Genomic DNA, 16,501 nt, shown 5'->3' with positions numbered 1-16,501 from the left:
GCAATGCTCTTTTTCCGGCTACCCGGATAAAGCACTAAATAAACTTCAGTTAGTGCTAAATACGGCTGCTAGAATCCTGACTAGAACCAAAAAATTTGATCATATTACTCCAGTGCTAGCCTCTCTACACTGGCTTCCTGTCAAAGCAAGGGCTGATTTCAAGGTTTTACTGCTAACCTACAAAGCATTACATGGGCTTGCTCCTACCTATCTCTCTGATTTGGTCCTGCCGTACATACCTACACGTACGCTACGGTCACAAGACGCAGGCCTCCTAATTGTCCCTAGAATTTCTAAGCAAACAGCTGGAGGCAGGGCTTTCTCCTATAGAGCTCCATTTTTATGGAACGGTCTGCCTACCCATGTCAGAGACGCAAACTCGGTCTCAACCTTTAAGTCTTTACTGAAGACTCATCTCTTCAGTGGGTCATATGATTGAGTGTAGTCTGGCCCAGGAGTGGGAAGGTGAACGGAAAGGCTCTGGAGCAATGAACCGCCCTTGCTGTCTCTGCCTGGCCGGTTCCCCTCTTTCCACTGGGATTCTCTGCCTCTAACCCTATTACAGGGGCTGGGTCACTGGCTTACTGGGGCTCTCTCATGCCGTCCCTGGAGGGGGTGCGTCACCTGAGTGGGTTGATTCACTGTTGTGGTCATCCTGTCTGGGTTGGCGCCCCCCCCTTGGGTTGTGCCGTGGCGGAGATCTTTGTGGGCTATACTCAGCCTTGTCTCAGGATGGTAAGTTGGTGGTTGAAGATATCCCTCTAGTGGTGTGGGGGCTGTTCTTTGGCAAAGTGGGTGGGGTTATATCCTTCCTGTTTGGCCCTGTCCGGGGACGACCTCGGATGGGGCCACAGTGTCTCCTGACCCCTCCTGTCTCAGCCTCCAGTATTTATGCTGCAGTAGTTTATGTGTCGGGGGGCTGGGGTCAGTTTGTTATATCTGGAGTACTTCTCCTGTCCTATTCGGTGTCCTGTGTGAATCTAAGTGTGCATTCTCTAATTCTCTCCTTCTCTCTTTCTTTCTCTCTCTCGGAGGACCTGAGCCCTAGGACCTGAGCTCCAGGACTACCTGACATGATGACTCCTTGCTGTCCCCAGTCCACCTGGCCATGCTGCTGTTCCAGTTTCAACTGACCTGAGCCCTAGGACCATGCCCCAGGACTACCTGACATGATGACTCCTTGCTGTCCCCAGTCCACCTGGCCATGCTGCTGCTCCAGTTTCAACTTCCACCTGACTGTGCTGCTGCTCCAGTTTCAACTGTTCTGCCTTATTATTATTCGACCATGCTGGTCATTTATGAACATTTGAACATCTTGGCCATGTTCTGTTATAATCTCCACCCGGCACAGCCAGAAGAGGACTGGCCACCCCACATAGCCTGGTTCCTCTCTAGGTTTCTTCCTAGGTTTTGGCCTTTCTAGGGAGTTTTTCCTAGCCACCGTGCTTCTACACCTGCATTGCTTGCTGTTTGGGGTTTTAGGCTGGGTTTCTGTACAGCACTTTGAGATATCAGCTGATGTACGAAGGGCTATATAAATAAATTTGATTTGATTTGAATGACTTCCTGAATGAACTGTAACTCAGTAATATCTTTGTTGTGTTTATATTTTTTTTCTTTTTCGAATTTTACCCTTTTTCTCCCCAATTTCTTGGTATCCAATTGTTTTTGTAGCTACTATCTTGTCTCATCGCTACAACTCCCATACAGGCGCGAACCCAGAGTCTCTGATGGCACAGCTGGCGCTGCAGTACAGCGCCCTTAACCACTGCGCCACCCAGGAGGCTTGTTGTGTTTATATTTTGTGTCAGTGTAAAAGAGATTAGAGACTCCTTGACTTTATCCTATATTTTTTATTCAGTGCCTTCGGGAAGTATTCAGACCCCTTCACTTTTTCCATATTTTGTTACGTTACAGCCTTATTCTAGAATAGATTAAATTGTATGTTTTTCCTCATCTACACACTATACCCCATAATGACAAAGCAAAAACAGTTTTTTAGAAATGTTTGCTAATTTATAAAAAATGTCAAATGGAAATATTACATTTACATAAGTATTCAGACCCTTTACTCAGTACTTTGTTGAAGCACCTTTGGCAGCAATTACAGCCTCAAGTCTTCTTGTGTATGACGCTACAAGCTTGGCACACCTGTATTTGGGGAGTTCCTCCCATTCTTCTCTGCAGATCCTCTCAAGATCTGTCAGGTTGGATGGGGAGCATCGCTGCACAGCTATTTTCAGGTCTCTCCAGAGATGTTCTATCGGGTTCACGTCCAGGCTCTGGCTGGGCCAATCAAGGACATTCAGAGGCTTGTTCTGAAGCCACTACTGCATTGTCTTGGCTGTGTGCTTAGGGTCATTGTCCTGTTGGAAGGTGAACCTTCGTCCCCAGTCTGTCCTGAGCCCTCTGGAGCAGGTTTTCATCAAGGATCTCCCTGTACTTTACTCCGTTCATTTTTGCCTCGATCCTGACTAGTCTCCCAGTCCCTGCTGCTGAAAAACATCCCCGCAGCATGATGCTGCCACTTCACCGTAGGGAAGTTTCCTCCAGACGTGACGATTGGCATTAATGTCAGAGTTCCATCTTGGTTTCATCAGAGAATCTTGTTTCTCATGGTCTTAGAGTATCTAGGTGCCTTTTGGCAAACTCCAAGTGGGCTGTCATGTGCTTTTTATTGAGGAGTGGCTTCCGTCTGGCCACTCTACCATAAAGGCCTGATTGGTGCTGCAGAGATAGTTATCCTATCTCCCCAGAGGAGCTCTAGAGCTCTGTCAGACTGACCATCGGGTTCTTGGTCACCACCTTGACCAAAGCCCATCTCCCCCGATTGCTCAGTTTGGCCGGTCGGCCAGCTCTAGGGAGAGTCTTGGTGGTTCCAAACTTCTTCCATTTAAGAATGATGGAGGCCACAGTGTTCTTGGGGACTTTCAATGCTGCAGAAATGTTTTGGTACCTTTCCCCATATCTGTGCCTCGACACAATCCTGATCCTGAGTTCTACAGACAATTCCTTCGACCTCATGGCTTGGTTTTTGCTCTGACCTGCACTGTCAACTGTGGGACCATATATAGACAGGTGTGTGCCTTTCCAACTAATGTCCAATCAGTTGAATTTACCACAGGTGGACTCCAATCAAGTTGTAGAAACATCTCCAAGGATGATCAATGGAAACAGGATGCACCTGAGCTCAAGTTCGACTCTCATAGCAAAGGGTCTGAATACTTATGTAAATAAGTTGATTTTAGAAGAATGCTGTAACATAACAAAATGTGGAAAAAGTCAAGGTGTCTGAATACTTTCCGAAGGCACTGTGTATACATACTTATGGGAAGAATTGGAGCCACCATGTTGTCAATGATTTGGCTCTCAACATCAGTGATACTGATTTGCTAGACTGGCATTTTTGATTTGGTTCTACAGGTCCTCTCATCATGTGTCACCAGCCTCATCCCCTGCCAGGTGTCAACACATGTTGTCTGTGTTAGTCATTATGCCCTTTCAGACTTGAGGCCCAGGGCTTAGAGGATCCTGCAGAGAGAGTCCCGGCCCTCCAGCCCACCCCACAGACACCCCTTCACGTCTGGAGTTTTAATGGCAGGTCAGGCCCTTGCCTTTAGTGTAGTGAAAACACTGAACTCAAGGCTCCTCAGACCAGCCCTGTGACCTGCTTTCCACATCCCATCACTCTGTCCCAGCAGGAGAGGCCCTATGATGCCAGAGACCCTGCTAGGATCTCACTCGTCCTGTATGATGCCAGAAACCCTACTGGGATCTCACTCCTCCTGTATGATGCCAGAGACCCTGCTGGGATCTCACTCCTCCTGTATGATGCCAGAGACCCTGCTGGGATCTCACTCCTCCTGTATGATGCCAGAGACCCTGCTGGGATCTCACTCCTCCTGTATGATGCCAGAGACCATGCTGGGATCTCACTCCTCCTGTATGATGCCAGAGACCCTGCTGGGATCTCACTCCTCCTGTATGATGCCAGAGACCCTGCTGGGATCTCACTCCTCCTGTATGATGCCAGAGACCCTGCTGGGATCTCACTCCTCCTGTATGATGCCAGAGACCCAGCTGGGATCTCACTCCTCCTGTATGATGCCAGAGACCCTGCTGGGATCTCACTCCTCCTGTATGATGCCAGAGACCCTGCTGGGATCTCACTCCTCCTGTATGATGCCAGAAACCCTACTGGGATCTCACTCCTCCTGTATGATGCCAGAGACCCTACTGGGATCTCACTCCTCCTGTATGATGCCAGAAACCCTACTGGGATCTCACTCCTCCTGTTTACACAAAGACTGGTTATGCTACTGGGGATCCAGTCAGAGCTGAGTAGGTGGCTGTGGCTTTAGGTGTGGAAAAGAGAGACAGTAGCAACTCAGCCATACATCAGTCTCTCTCTCTCTCTCTCTCTCTCTCTCTCTCTCTCTCTTAATAAGGGTGACTTTTAAAGACTAAGATAGAGGTTGAAACAAGTTTAAAGTTTTAATGTCACGTGCACAAGTACAGTGAAAGGCCTTTTTTGCCACCTCTAAACCCAACAATGCAGTAATCAATATCAGTAGTACTATAAAATCAAGTAATCACACCCTGATCAATTTCACCTGTCCTGTTATTATCTCCACCCCCTCCAGGTGTCGCTTGTTATGCCTGGTGTATATATCCCTGTGTTTCCTGTCTCTCAGTGCCAGTAGGTCTTGTACGTTCCAAGTCAACCAGCGTGTTTTTCCAGTGCGCCTGCCTTTTCTGTTCTCTTTTACTAGGCCACCTGGTTTTGACCCTTGCCTGTTTTCTGGACTCTGTACCCACCTGCCTGACCACTCTGCCTGCCCTGACCTCGAGCCTGTCTGCCACACTGTACCTCCTGGACTCTGAACTGGTTTGGACTTTTTGCCTGTCCACGACCATTCTCTTGCCTACCCCTTTTGGATATAATTTAAAAGACTCAAACCATCTGCCTCCCGTGTCTGCATCTGGGTCTCGCCTTGTGCCCTTATAAGTAGAGCATAAACACATGAGAAATAGAAATAAGAAGAACATTTACCATATTTACAATGTGCAGAGATACTGGAGCGATAGAGGTAGATATGTATAGGGGTAAGGGGACTAGGCATCATGATATATATGATAGAGAGTAGCAGCAGCGTCAGTGTGTGTGTGTGTGTGTGTGTGTAGAGTCCTGTGAGTGTGTGTGTGTGTGTGTGTGTGAGAGTGTGTAGAGTCCTGTGAGTGTGCATAGAGACAATGCAAAATAAAACACAACTCAGATCGTCTGTGTAGCCATTTTGTTATCTATTTAGCAGTCTTCTGGCTCGGGGATAGAAGCTGTTCAGGTGTCAGACTAGATGCACTGGTACCGCTTGCGGTACAAAATCAGAGAGAACAGTCTCTGGCTTGGGTGGCTGGAGTCTTAAACGATTTTCCAGGCTTTCCTCTGACACCACCTGGTATAGAGGTCCTGGATGGCAGGAAGCTCTGCCCCATTGATGTACTGGGCTGTCCGCACCATCCTCTGTAGTGCCATGCGATAGAAGGCGGGTCTGTTGCCATACCAAGCAGTAATGCAGCCAATCAAGATGCTCTCAGTGGTGCAGCTGTAGGACTTTTTGAGGATTTGAGGGCCCATGCCAAACCTTTTCAACCTTCTGAAGGGGAAGAGGTGCAAAACAGGAGGAGGAGTTGATGATTGAAAAGAAAGGCGATAAACTGAAAAACGAGAAAAGATTAGTTGCTATCAGCTGACTGCTGTATTCAGATGGTCTTGGCAGTCAATTTTTTATATGGTATGAATGAGGTTCCAAATGTGGCCTGCCTCTTTTTTGAAGAAATATGTTGATGGATAGATCGTATCTTGAGGCGGCCAACTTTTTCTTGTCTTCCTCATAATATCCCCTCAAAGCCAACCCTTTAATTAATCTTAAAGAGACTCCTGGCCTGTTTACTCTCTCTCTGTGTATTGTACAGAGACGCTGTTAACCCATAGGAGTCGGTTAACCCATAAGAGTCTGTTAACCGTCTATCAGAGTACCAAATGTGTATGTGTACACACAGCCGTGTTCGAAAATATTGGACGATTGGCATTCATACTTTTTGAGTTTGAGGGCGCAGCTCAAGCTATTTCTCCAACTGTCAACACATTCAAATTAATAGAGGGCGCGTACTGGAGTCACAGTTGGTTGGAAATTGTGGTAAGGGGTGTGTTCTGGGCTGGCCTCAGAGCCACGAAGCTATGTCACGATGGAAAGCCGGACTATCGCGTCTCGGCGTCTGTGGTCTATGATTTACGTTCTAAGTCTAAAGGACAGTTGAGAGTCCGGGAATGTCCAGGTGCAATAACTAAGACGCTACAGAGGGAAACTCCTCAACATGCTGTCAAGCCTCCATAGAACATAAGCTGAAACCTGTCAGAGCAGTTACTTGAAGACCTGTATTTAGTCTTTCAGGTTGACTGAGCTGAGATATCCAATTATGAACAGTCAGAGATTGCTTATTGGTCTCACATCAGAGATGTCGATACTCTCGCTAGTTGTTCTCAGCCTCTTGTCCTTGTGCAGTTTGGGACATTTTCAATTAATTCAATAAAATGTATTGTCTGTTATTATGACGTATTTATTATTAATTATAATTTTTATGTTGATAACCAGCAACAAGCATTGTGACTGAAACAGTAACTCTGTCTCACATCATCTTTCTGTCTCTATCTCTCCCAGGTTTTAGGAGATGTCCTGTCTCACGTCATCTTTCTGTCTCTATCTCTCCCAGGTTTTAGGAGATGTCCTGTCTCACGTCATCTTTCTGTCTCTGTCCATCTCTCCCAGGTTTTAGGAGATGTCCTGTCTCACGTCGTCTTTCTGTCTCTATCTCTCCCAGGTTTTAGGAGATGTCCTGTCTCACGTCGTCTTTCTGTCTCTGTCCATCTCTCCTACGTTTTAGGAGATGTCCTGTCTCACGTCATCTTTCTGTCTCTGTCCATCTCTCCTACGTTTTAGGAGATGTCCTGTCTCACGTCGTCTTTCTGTCTCTGTCTCTATCTCTCCCAGGTTTTAGGAGATGTCCTGTCTCACGTCGTCTTTCTGTCTCTGTCCATCTCTCCCAGGTTTTAGGAGATGTCCTGTCTCACGTCGTCTTTCTGTCTCTGTCCATCTCTCCTACGTTTTAGGAGATGTCCTGTCTCACGTCATCTTTCTGTCTCTATCTCTCCCAGGTTTTAGGAGATGTCCTGTCTCACGTCATCTTTCTGTCTCTATCTCTCCCAGGTTTTAGGAGATGTCCTGTCTCACGTCATCTTTCTGTCTCTATCTCTCCCAGGTTTTAGGAGATGTCCTGTCTCACGTCATCTTTCTGTCTCTATCTCTCCCAGGTTTTAGGAGATGTCCTGTCTCACGTCATCTTTCTGTCTTTGTCCATCTCTCCCAGGTTTTAGGAGATGTCCTGTCTCACGTCATCTTTCTGTCTCTATCTCTCCTACGTTTTAGGAGATGTCCTGTCTCACGTCGTCTTTCTGTCTCTGTCCATCTCTCCTACGTTTTAGGAGATGTCCTGTCTCACGTCGTCTTTCTGTCTCTGTCTCTATCTCTCCCAGGTTTTAGGAGATGTCCTGTCTCACGTCGTCTTTCTGTCTCTGTCTCTATCTCTCCCAGGTTTTAGGAGATGTCCTGTCTCACGTCGTCTTTCTGTCTCTGTCTCTATCTCTCCCAGGTTTTAGGAGATGTCCTGTCTCACGTCATCTTTCTGTCTCTGTCCATCTCTCCTACGTTTTAGGAGATGTCCTGTCTCACGTCGTCTTTCTGTCTCTGTCCATCTCTCCTACGTTTTAGGAGATGTCCTGTCTCACATCATCTTTCTGTCTCTGTCCATCTCTCCTACGTTTTAGGAGATGTCCTGTCTCACGTCGTCTTTCTGTCTCTGTCCATCTCTCCTACGTTTTAGGAGATGTCCTGTCTCACGTCGTCTTTCTGTCTCTATCTCTCCCAGGTTTTAGGAGATGTCCTGTCTCACGTCATCTTTCTGTCTCTATCTCTCCCAGGTTTTAGGAGATGTCCTGTCTCACGTCGTCTTTCTGTCTCTGTCCATCTCTCCCAGGTTTTAGGAGATGTCCTGTCTCACGTCATCTTTCTGTCTCTATCTCTCCCAGGTTTTAGGAGATGTCCTGTCTCACGTCATCTTTCTGTCTCTATCTCTCCTACGTTTTAGGAGATGTCCTGTCTCACATCATCTTTCTGTCTCTATCTCTCCCAGGTTTTAGGAGATGTCCTGTCTCACGTCATCTTTCTGTCTCTGTCCATCTCTCCCAGGTTTTAGGAGATGTCCTGTCTCACGTCGTCTTTCTGTCTCTATCTCTCCCAGGTTTTAGGAGATGTCCTGTCTCACGTCGTCTTTCTGTCTCTGTCCATCTCTCCTACGTTTTAGGAGATGTCATTTGACGGCCATGAAAAGGGTGTCAGGTGTTGGCCACAGACTAAGGTCCCCTTGTAGGGACCATGGGATGGAATGACTCTGCCTCTGACCCGGGTCACAGGACAGGTGGCTCCTATCATTCACAGAGAGGGTGACTTGTTTCCTTAGATAAAATAAATTATGTTTCATTGTCACATACACCGGATAGGTGCAGTGAAAAATATGTTGTTTTACAGGGTCAGCCATAGTGGTACGGTGCCCCTGGAGAAAATTAGGGGTAAATGCCTTGCTCAAGGGCACATCGTCATAGTTTTCATCTTGTCCGTTCGGGTATTCGAACCAGCAACCTTTCTAGGGTGTCTGAAGTATATATCCTTTATTTCACAGACATAAATATCTGGAATCTCTATATACAGATTAGATTGTTGATAACGGTTTCCTAAAATAATTAATCTAATGTTATTTTAATGAGATTCTGTAGATTGTTCATAGCATGTCAGACATACTGAACCAGGAGGTGTCAAGATATTAGATACTTTATCGGTAACATTCTTCCTGAATTTAAAAGTATTCCAATAAGTAATCAAATCTAATGTTATTGGTTACATACACATATTTAGCTGATGTTATTGCAGGTGTAGCAAAATGCTTGTGTTCCTAGCTCGGACAATGCAGGAATATCTAACAATTCACAACAATACACACAAATCTAAAAGTAAAAGATGAATCTAGTTTTTTTTTTAAGTATATGTAACTGATTACAGGTTGTGCTGTGTTGTAATAAGATTACATGTAATCAGTTACTCCCCAACCCTGTTTAGGATACAGATGGTTGCATTTAGTCCAAACATGCTACCCTGTCTGGGGTGCTAACAGAGGAGGCCAAGGGTGTTGTCAGTAGCTTCCCTTGCCCAGGGCCTTGTCTCTACAGCTCTGCTCTGATGTGTGGACAAAACACTTAGACTCGACATGCACACAGTATCACACCCCTCTGGGCTGAAGGAGATTTAGTTGGGTTTAAATGTATTAGACAGCTGTGAAAAATCAAACAGAAGGTACAGTGAAGGTCACTTCAATGGCTCTTTTATACGGGGAATGGAAACACTAGGATTTACAACGCCAGAAAAGTAGAACTGTAAATCGCCATGTTGGTGTGGTTGCATCACTGGCAGGAGAGAGATGTACATGTACTTCCTGAAGTCTTTCCATTCCCCTTTAAAGACAATGTCACAAATAGATACAGTACAGTGTTAATCATTTCTGCTATCCAGGGTTTTAATCCCAGCTATATTTGTGGTCAGATTTTGCTCACTGTATTTCCACATGACAAAATACCAGAGAGTTCTAGAGGAAAAGTTTCCCTTTTGCTTCATCATACAGCCGTTCCCAAAGTGCACTTCAAACAGGCTTGTGAGATGGGATGAGCCCAGCTCTTGTGTCTGATATACTGATAAATAATGGGTGTAAAGGCCAATATCGGACATCCAGAAAATGCTCTCAGGTCTTGTCTTGCAGTGGAGCGGTAGATCTGAGCCCTGGCCTCTCTCCTGTCTCCTCTGTACGACTGCAGAGTTGATGTTCACCACTATATGAATGGGCCTCTGTCTGCAGACTTGTCCTCCTCACTGTAACCATTGTCTCTCCTGATTGACAGGACCAACTCTGATAACGTTAAAGGATGTGATATCCCAGATTGCATTGCGGGCAGCATGCCCTGTCAGAAGGAAGAGGTAGGCTTATAACTTCACCATGTTATTTTTCAGAAAAAAATGGAATGAAAACAAGATATGGTCGAGCATAGTTGGTGGAGGGAAGATTTTCAGATGATTAATTAATGGAATTTTAATACAATACCTATAAATAGACAGAATCAATATTGAAATATGAATATGCTTTGATGGTCTGCCTGAGCTGTACTTGCAATGGGTTTTCTGTAGGCATTTTGTACACACACCATCCCAGATAAATCTAGTTATGACACGTCAGGCTGAGTGACGTGATTAGGCCAAAGGAGTGTGTGTTGCGTGCTCTCACTCTCTTTCTCTCTCTCTTTCTCATCCCTTTATATGTTATTGAGTGTTAATATGTGAACCTATGGTCACCTCTCTCTCAGCTTCCATTCCTTAGGTATCCCTATTCTTCTCCAGACACCCCCTCACCCCCTCACCCCCTCACCCTGTTCTCTACCTACTCTCTCTCTCTTTCCTCTTTTATCCTGAAGTGAAATCATCCTTATGTTGAGGATGGGCCCTCTGACATTCTCACTCCACCATTAGAAGAAACCTGATCCTCAGGGAGGATGAGGTTGTAATTATGGCAAATGACTGTTGTTGTTTTTTTTAGCTTAACTGCACGTGGAATCCAGTCATGCTTGAAATCTGTACATGGAACCGATGATCTTTTCACGACAGTTGGATTACATGAATAGGAGGCAGTGTACAGAAGGAGGGAAAATAAGTCAAAATTTTAATAAGCACGCAGTTGGGAAATATAATTATTTGATTTATGTAGTAAAAATGTGTTCACAAGACGCATAACTTAATTAAATCAATGAAATTCTGGGTATTTTTAAATGAGCGTCTAGTCCATTTAGTTTTTTCCTGCACTGAGATCCCAAAATGATAATGACAAAATGTTTGTCTTAATTTCATCAGTGAGACATTGTGCATATCAAACACATTTTTGCATAGGCTACAGACCTCTACTCTGAAACATGTATGTTTCTCATTCAAACTGCAAGTTGAGGTCACTTGGTCATGAATTAAATTTGCATCATGCTAACTTTCTAAAAGGATACCATCTCTAACTTGGTTCCCCAGAGCCTAATTGAGTTTATATGCTGGAAAACATATGTAGGCCAATGAATCTCTGGAAGATGACCAGGGACGGTGTTACGGATGGCATTGGGGGGCCTGCCTGCCCTACCGTACCTCCTTGTCCATCCAAATAAAATATTGAAATATTTATAATTCATTTGACCGAGTTGCACACCGACAGAAAGATGCATCATTCTCAGATAAAGCATCCGATCGAGCCAAACAGTGCCCCTCTGTCCCAGTATGTGTAGACCATGCAGCTGATGCTGTCTGGACAAAAATAGCATGGCATGTCATCCTATTTTTAGCCAGACAGAATCAGAACCACACTCTGGACTCAAACTGTTACAGACCTATATCCATCCTGCCCTGCCTTTCTAAAGTAATCGAAAGCCAAGTTAACAAACAGATCACCAACCATTTCAAATCCCACCATACCTTCTCTGCTATGCAATCTGGTTTCCGAGCTGGTCATGGGTGCACCTCAGCCACGCTCAACGATATCATAACCGCCATCTATAAAAGACAGTACTGTGCAGCCATATTCATCGACCTGGCCAAGGCTTTCAACTCTGTCAATCACCGCATTCTTTTCGGCAGACTCAATAGCCTTGGTTTCTCAAATGACTACCTCACCTGGTTCACCAACTACAGTTGTGGACTAAAGTTTTGAGAATGACACAAATATTAATGTTCCGAAGTCTGCTGCCTCAGTTTGTATGATGGCAATTTGCATATACTCCAGCATGTTATGACGAGTGAACCGATGAATTGCAATTAATTGCAAAGTCCCTCTTGCCATGCAAATGAACTGAATCCCCCAAAAACATTTCCAATGCATTTCAGCCCTGCCACAAAAGGACCAGCTGACATCATGTCAGTGATTCTCTCGTTAACACAGCTGTGAGTGTTGACAAGGACAATGCTGGAGATCACTCTGTCATGCTGATTGAGTTCGAATAACAGCCTGGAAGCTTCAAAAGGAGGGTGGTGCTTGGAATCATTGTTCTTCTTCTGTCAGTCATGGTTACCTGCAAGGAAACATGTGCCGTCATCATTGCTTTGCACAAAAAGGGCTTCACAGGCAAGGATATTGCTGCCAGTAAGATTGCAACTAAATCAACCATTTATTGGATCATCAAGAACTTCAAGTAGAGCGGTTCAATTGTTGTAAAGAAGGTTTCAGGGCGCCCAAGAAAGTCCAGCAAGCGCCAGGACCGTCTCCTAAAGTTGATTCAGCTGCGGGATCGGGGCACCACCAGTACAGAGCTTGCTCAAGAATGGCAGCAGGCAGGTGTGAGTGCATCTGCACGCACAGTGAGGCGAAGACTTTTGGAGGTTGTCCTAGTGTCACGAAGGGCAGCAAAGAAACCACTTCTCTCCAGGAAAAACATCAGGGACAGACTGATATTCTACAAAAGGCACAGGGATTGGACTGCAGAGGACTGGGGTAAAGTCATTTTCTCTGATGAATCCCCTTTCCGATTGTTTGGGGCATCCGGAAAAAAACTTGTACGGAGAAAACAAGGTTAGCGCTACCATCAGTCCTGTGTCATGCCAAAGGTAAAGCATCATGAGACTATTCATGTGTAGGGTTGCTTCTCAGCCAAGGGAGTGGGCTCACTCACTATTTTGCCTAAGAACAAAGCCATGAATAAAGAATGGTACCAACACATCCTCCGAGAACAACTTCTCCCAACCATCCAGGAACAGTTTGGTGACGAACAATGCCTTTTCCAGCATGATGCAGCACTTTGCCATAAGGCAAAAGTCATAACTAAGTGGCTCGGGGAACAAAACATTGATAGTTTGGGTCCATGGCAAGGAAACTTCCCAGACCTTAATCCCATTGAGAACTTGTGGTTAATCCTCAAGAGGCGGGCGGACAAACAAAAACACACAAATTCTGACAAACTCCAAGCATTGATTATGCAAGAATGAGCTGCCATCAGATGTGGCCCAGAAGTTCATTGACAGCATGTCAGGGCGGATTGCAGAGGTCTTGATAAAGAAGGGTCAACACTGCAAATATTGACTCTGCATCAACTTCATGTAATTGTCAATAAAAGTCTTTGACACTTATGAAATGCTTGTAATTATACTTTAGTATTCCATAGTAACATCTGACAAAAATATATAAAGACACTGAAGCAGCAAACTTTGTGGAAATTAATATTTGTGTCATTCTCAAAACTTTTGGCCACGACTGTACTTCTCAGATAGATTTCAGTGTGTCAAATCGGAGGGCCTGTTGTCCGGACCTCTGGCAGTCTCTATGGGGGTGCCACAGGGTTCAATTCTCGGGCCAACTCTTTTCTCTGTATATATCAATGATGTCACTCTTGCTGCTGGTGATTCTCTGATCCACCTCTATGCAGACAACACCATTCTGTATACTTCTGGCCCCTCTTTGGACACTGTGTTAACAAACCCCCAAATGAGCTTCACTGCCATACAACACTCCTTCCATGGCCGCCAACTGCTCTTAAATGCTACTAAACTAAATGCATGCTCTTCAACCGATTGCTGCCCGCACCCGCTAGCCCGACTAGCGTCACTACTCTGGACGGTTCTGACTTAGAGTATGTGGACAACTACAAATACCTAGGTGTCTGGTTAGACTGTAAACTATCCTTACAGACTCACATTAAGCATCTCCAATCCAAAATTAAATCTAAAATCGGCTTCCTATTTCGCAACAACACCTCCTTCACTCATGCTGCCAAACATACCCTCGTAAAACGGACTATCCTCCCGATCCTTGACTTTGGCGATGTCATTTACAAAATGCGACCTGTATGCTCTCATTGTCTGGCCCTCGCTACATATTCGTCGCCAAACCCACTGGCTCCAGGTCATCTATAAGTCTTTGCTAGGTGAAGCTCCGCCTTATCTCATCTCACTGGTCACCATAGCAACACCCACCCGTAGCACACGCTCCAGCAGGTATATCTCACTGGTCATCCCCAAAGCCAACACCGAATTTGGCCGCCTTTCCTAACAGTTATCTGCTGCCAATGACTGTTACTAATTGCAAAAACCACTGAAGCTGGAAACTTAAATCTCTCTCACTAACTTTAAGCATCAGCTGTCAGAGCAGTTTACCGATCACTGCACCTGTACACAGCCCATCTGTAATTAGCCCACCCAACTACCTCATCCCCATATTGTTTTTTTGCTATTTTGCATCCCAGTATCTCTTCTTGCTCATCATCTGCACATCTACCACTCCAGTGTTAATGCTAAATTGTAATTATTTCGCCACCATGGCCTATTTATTGCCTTACCTCCCTAATCCTACTACATTTGCACATGCTGTATATAGATTTTTCTATTGTGTTATTTACTGTATGTGTGTTTATCCCATGTGTGGCTCGCTCTGACTCCTTCTCTGGTGATAGTTTTAGCAGAGAGGAAGAAGCAAAGCGAGGGCTCACTCTCGCCAAAGTCTGTCCAGAAAACGCCGAATGCGTTTTTTTATGGGAACTAAGCTTCTAGCCTGTCTTCCCGCCTTTGGGACAACGACTCCCATTGTTAGGGTGGAGACATGAGCATCTCATCATTATACAGATCTCTGATTTTAGCCTCTTGCGAAATGGAAAGGAAAGTTGGCGATAGCACAGTGCTCTGTTCGGCTGCTGGCTTCCTCTAATACAAATGGATGTCTTGACAAAATTATACAATTACTCCTGTCTAAATAAAATCATTCAAAATACTTCACCAGAGAGCACGAATTAGCCACAGAGGATCATTAGCTTCTTAAAAAAATAGCTGTGGATTGTTTCAAATCCCAAGTGCATAGATAAGCCTATGCCTATTATGAGAAAAATGCATTTAAGCGTCCTAGCTGATTGAGTTGCTGCAGTCAACGAAAAGCATCTAAAATATGTGTCTTGAGTATAATAGAAAATGTTGCAACAAGAAGAAGGGGAAGGGTGTGAGAAGATATAGCCTTCTCTCTCCAGCATACATGCACTCAGCTCTCCCAGAAGGGTGTGGAGAAGATATAGCCTTCTCTCTCCAGCATACATGCACTCAGCTCTCCCAGAAGGGTGTGGAGAAGATATAGCCTTCTCTCTCCAGCATACATGCACTCAGCTCTCCCAGAAGGGTGTGGAGAAGATATAGCCTTCTCTCTCCAGCATACATGCACTCAGCTCTCCCAGAATGCCCTCAGCTGTATCCCGCCAATTAGTGCGCATTCATTGTGTGAATGGTTTGCCATTTGTATATGTTGTATCAATTACCCATTACATTACATGTCACCTGTAGGACTTGTAAATTTACCATTGGTCTACAATTCACGTTATCGGAGTGGAAACTTTGTTTGCAGAGTTCACAACCTGCTACACTTGTGAGAAACAAGTCTTGGTTTATTTCATAACCATCATTTATGAGTTTTGTTAATTTTTTAAAACGGTCTTTTGTTTGGAGTGCTGCATGTGAGCAATGAGCATGTGTCTGGTTTCTCTCAAAAGCGCGCGCCTGAGCACCCACAGAGGTAGGCCTACCTGGCCTGCTGTGTGCATATGTAGGAAAGTTCCCATTTGGGATTTCTGATTGTCTTAACTCACCACGCCCACCACTAATCATTCTTTCTTTTTTTTCACCTCACACAGGAAGTCTTTACATATTTATTTCTACATCCTTTGTGAATAATAATTGTTCTTCACAGTATTTGAAACATATTTTCAACATACTCTCCCGGCCTCGATAATCGTAAAGCCTCGGTGGGAAAGAGAAACATACAGAATCAGGATCTGATGATCTCGTATATCCAGTGGAAACGTCAAAAAAAACAGCTGTCTGTCCCGAGCTTACAGGCGCAAGAAATTCTAGGCAGACATGCGGAGTAGAGAGATTCATGATTATTTGAAAGAAATCTTATTTTCATCAGGATATATGAAGGCTTTAGGCCTATGTATTTTACTTAGTTGATGTTGGAAGTTACAGGCCTACTGCTGCATTGGTCTATTATAGGCTATCTCTGAGTTCCATGCGCTCATTTCTTTAGCCGCCAATGGATCACAGTGTAGTCTATCAAAGTGTCCATATGGCAGAGGCTGGTACTATCGCCATAGTTACATTTTAACATTTATATTTTTATATTTTTTAATTCAGATTTTATGATTAACCATGTGACAATGAATTTGAGAAACGAAAATGTTATTATTGAAATTAAACTGTTCCACGAAAATGCGCATATAAAATAATCTTAACTGGCACACAGATCGGTAGAAATGGTAGGCTAAATTGTAAGCTTCCCCAAAATTGAAACT

Source organism: Oncorhynchus tshawytscha, linkage group LG26, assembly GCF_018296145.1.
Source record: "Oncorhynchus tshawytscha isolate Ot180627B linkage group LG26, Otsh_v2.0, whole genome shotgun sequence".
NCBI lineage: Eukaryota > Metazoa > Chordata > Actinopteri > Salmoniformes > Salmonidae > Oncorhynchus > Oncorhynchus tshawytscha.
The sequence above is the reverse complement of the archived record's forward strand: the minus strand, read 5'-3'. Positions refer to the sequence as shown.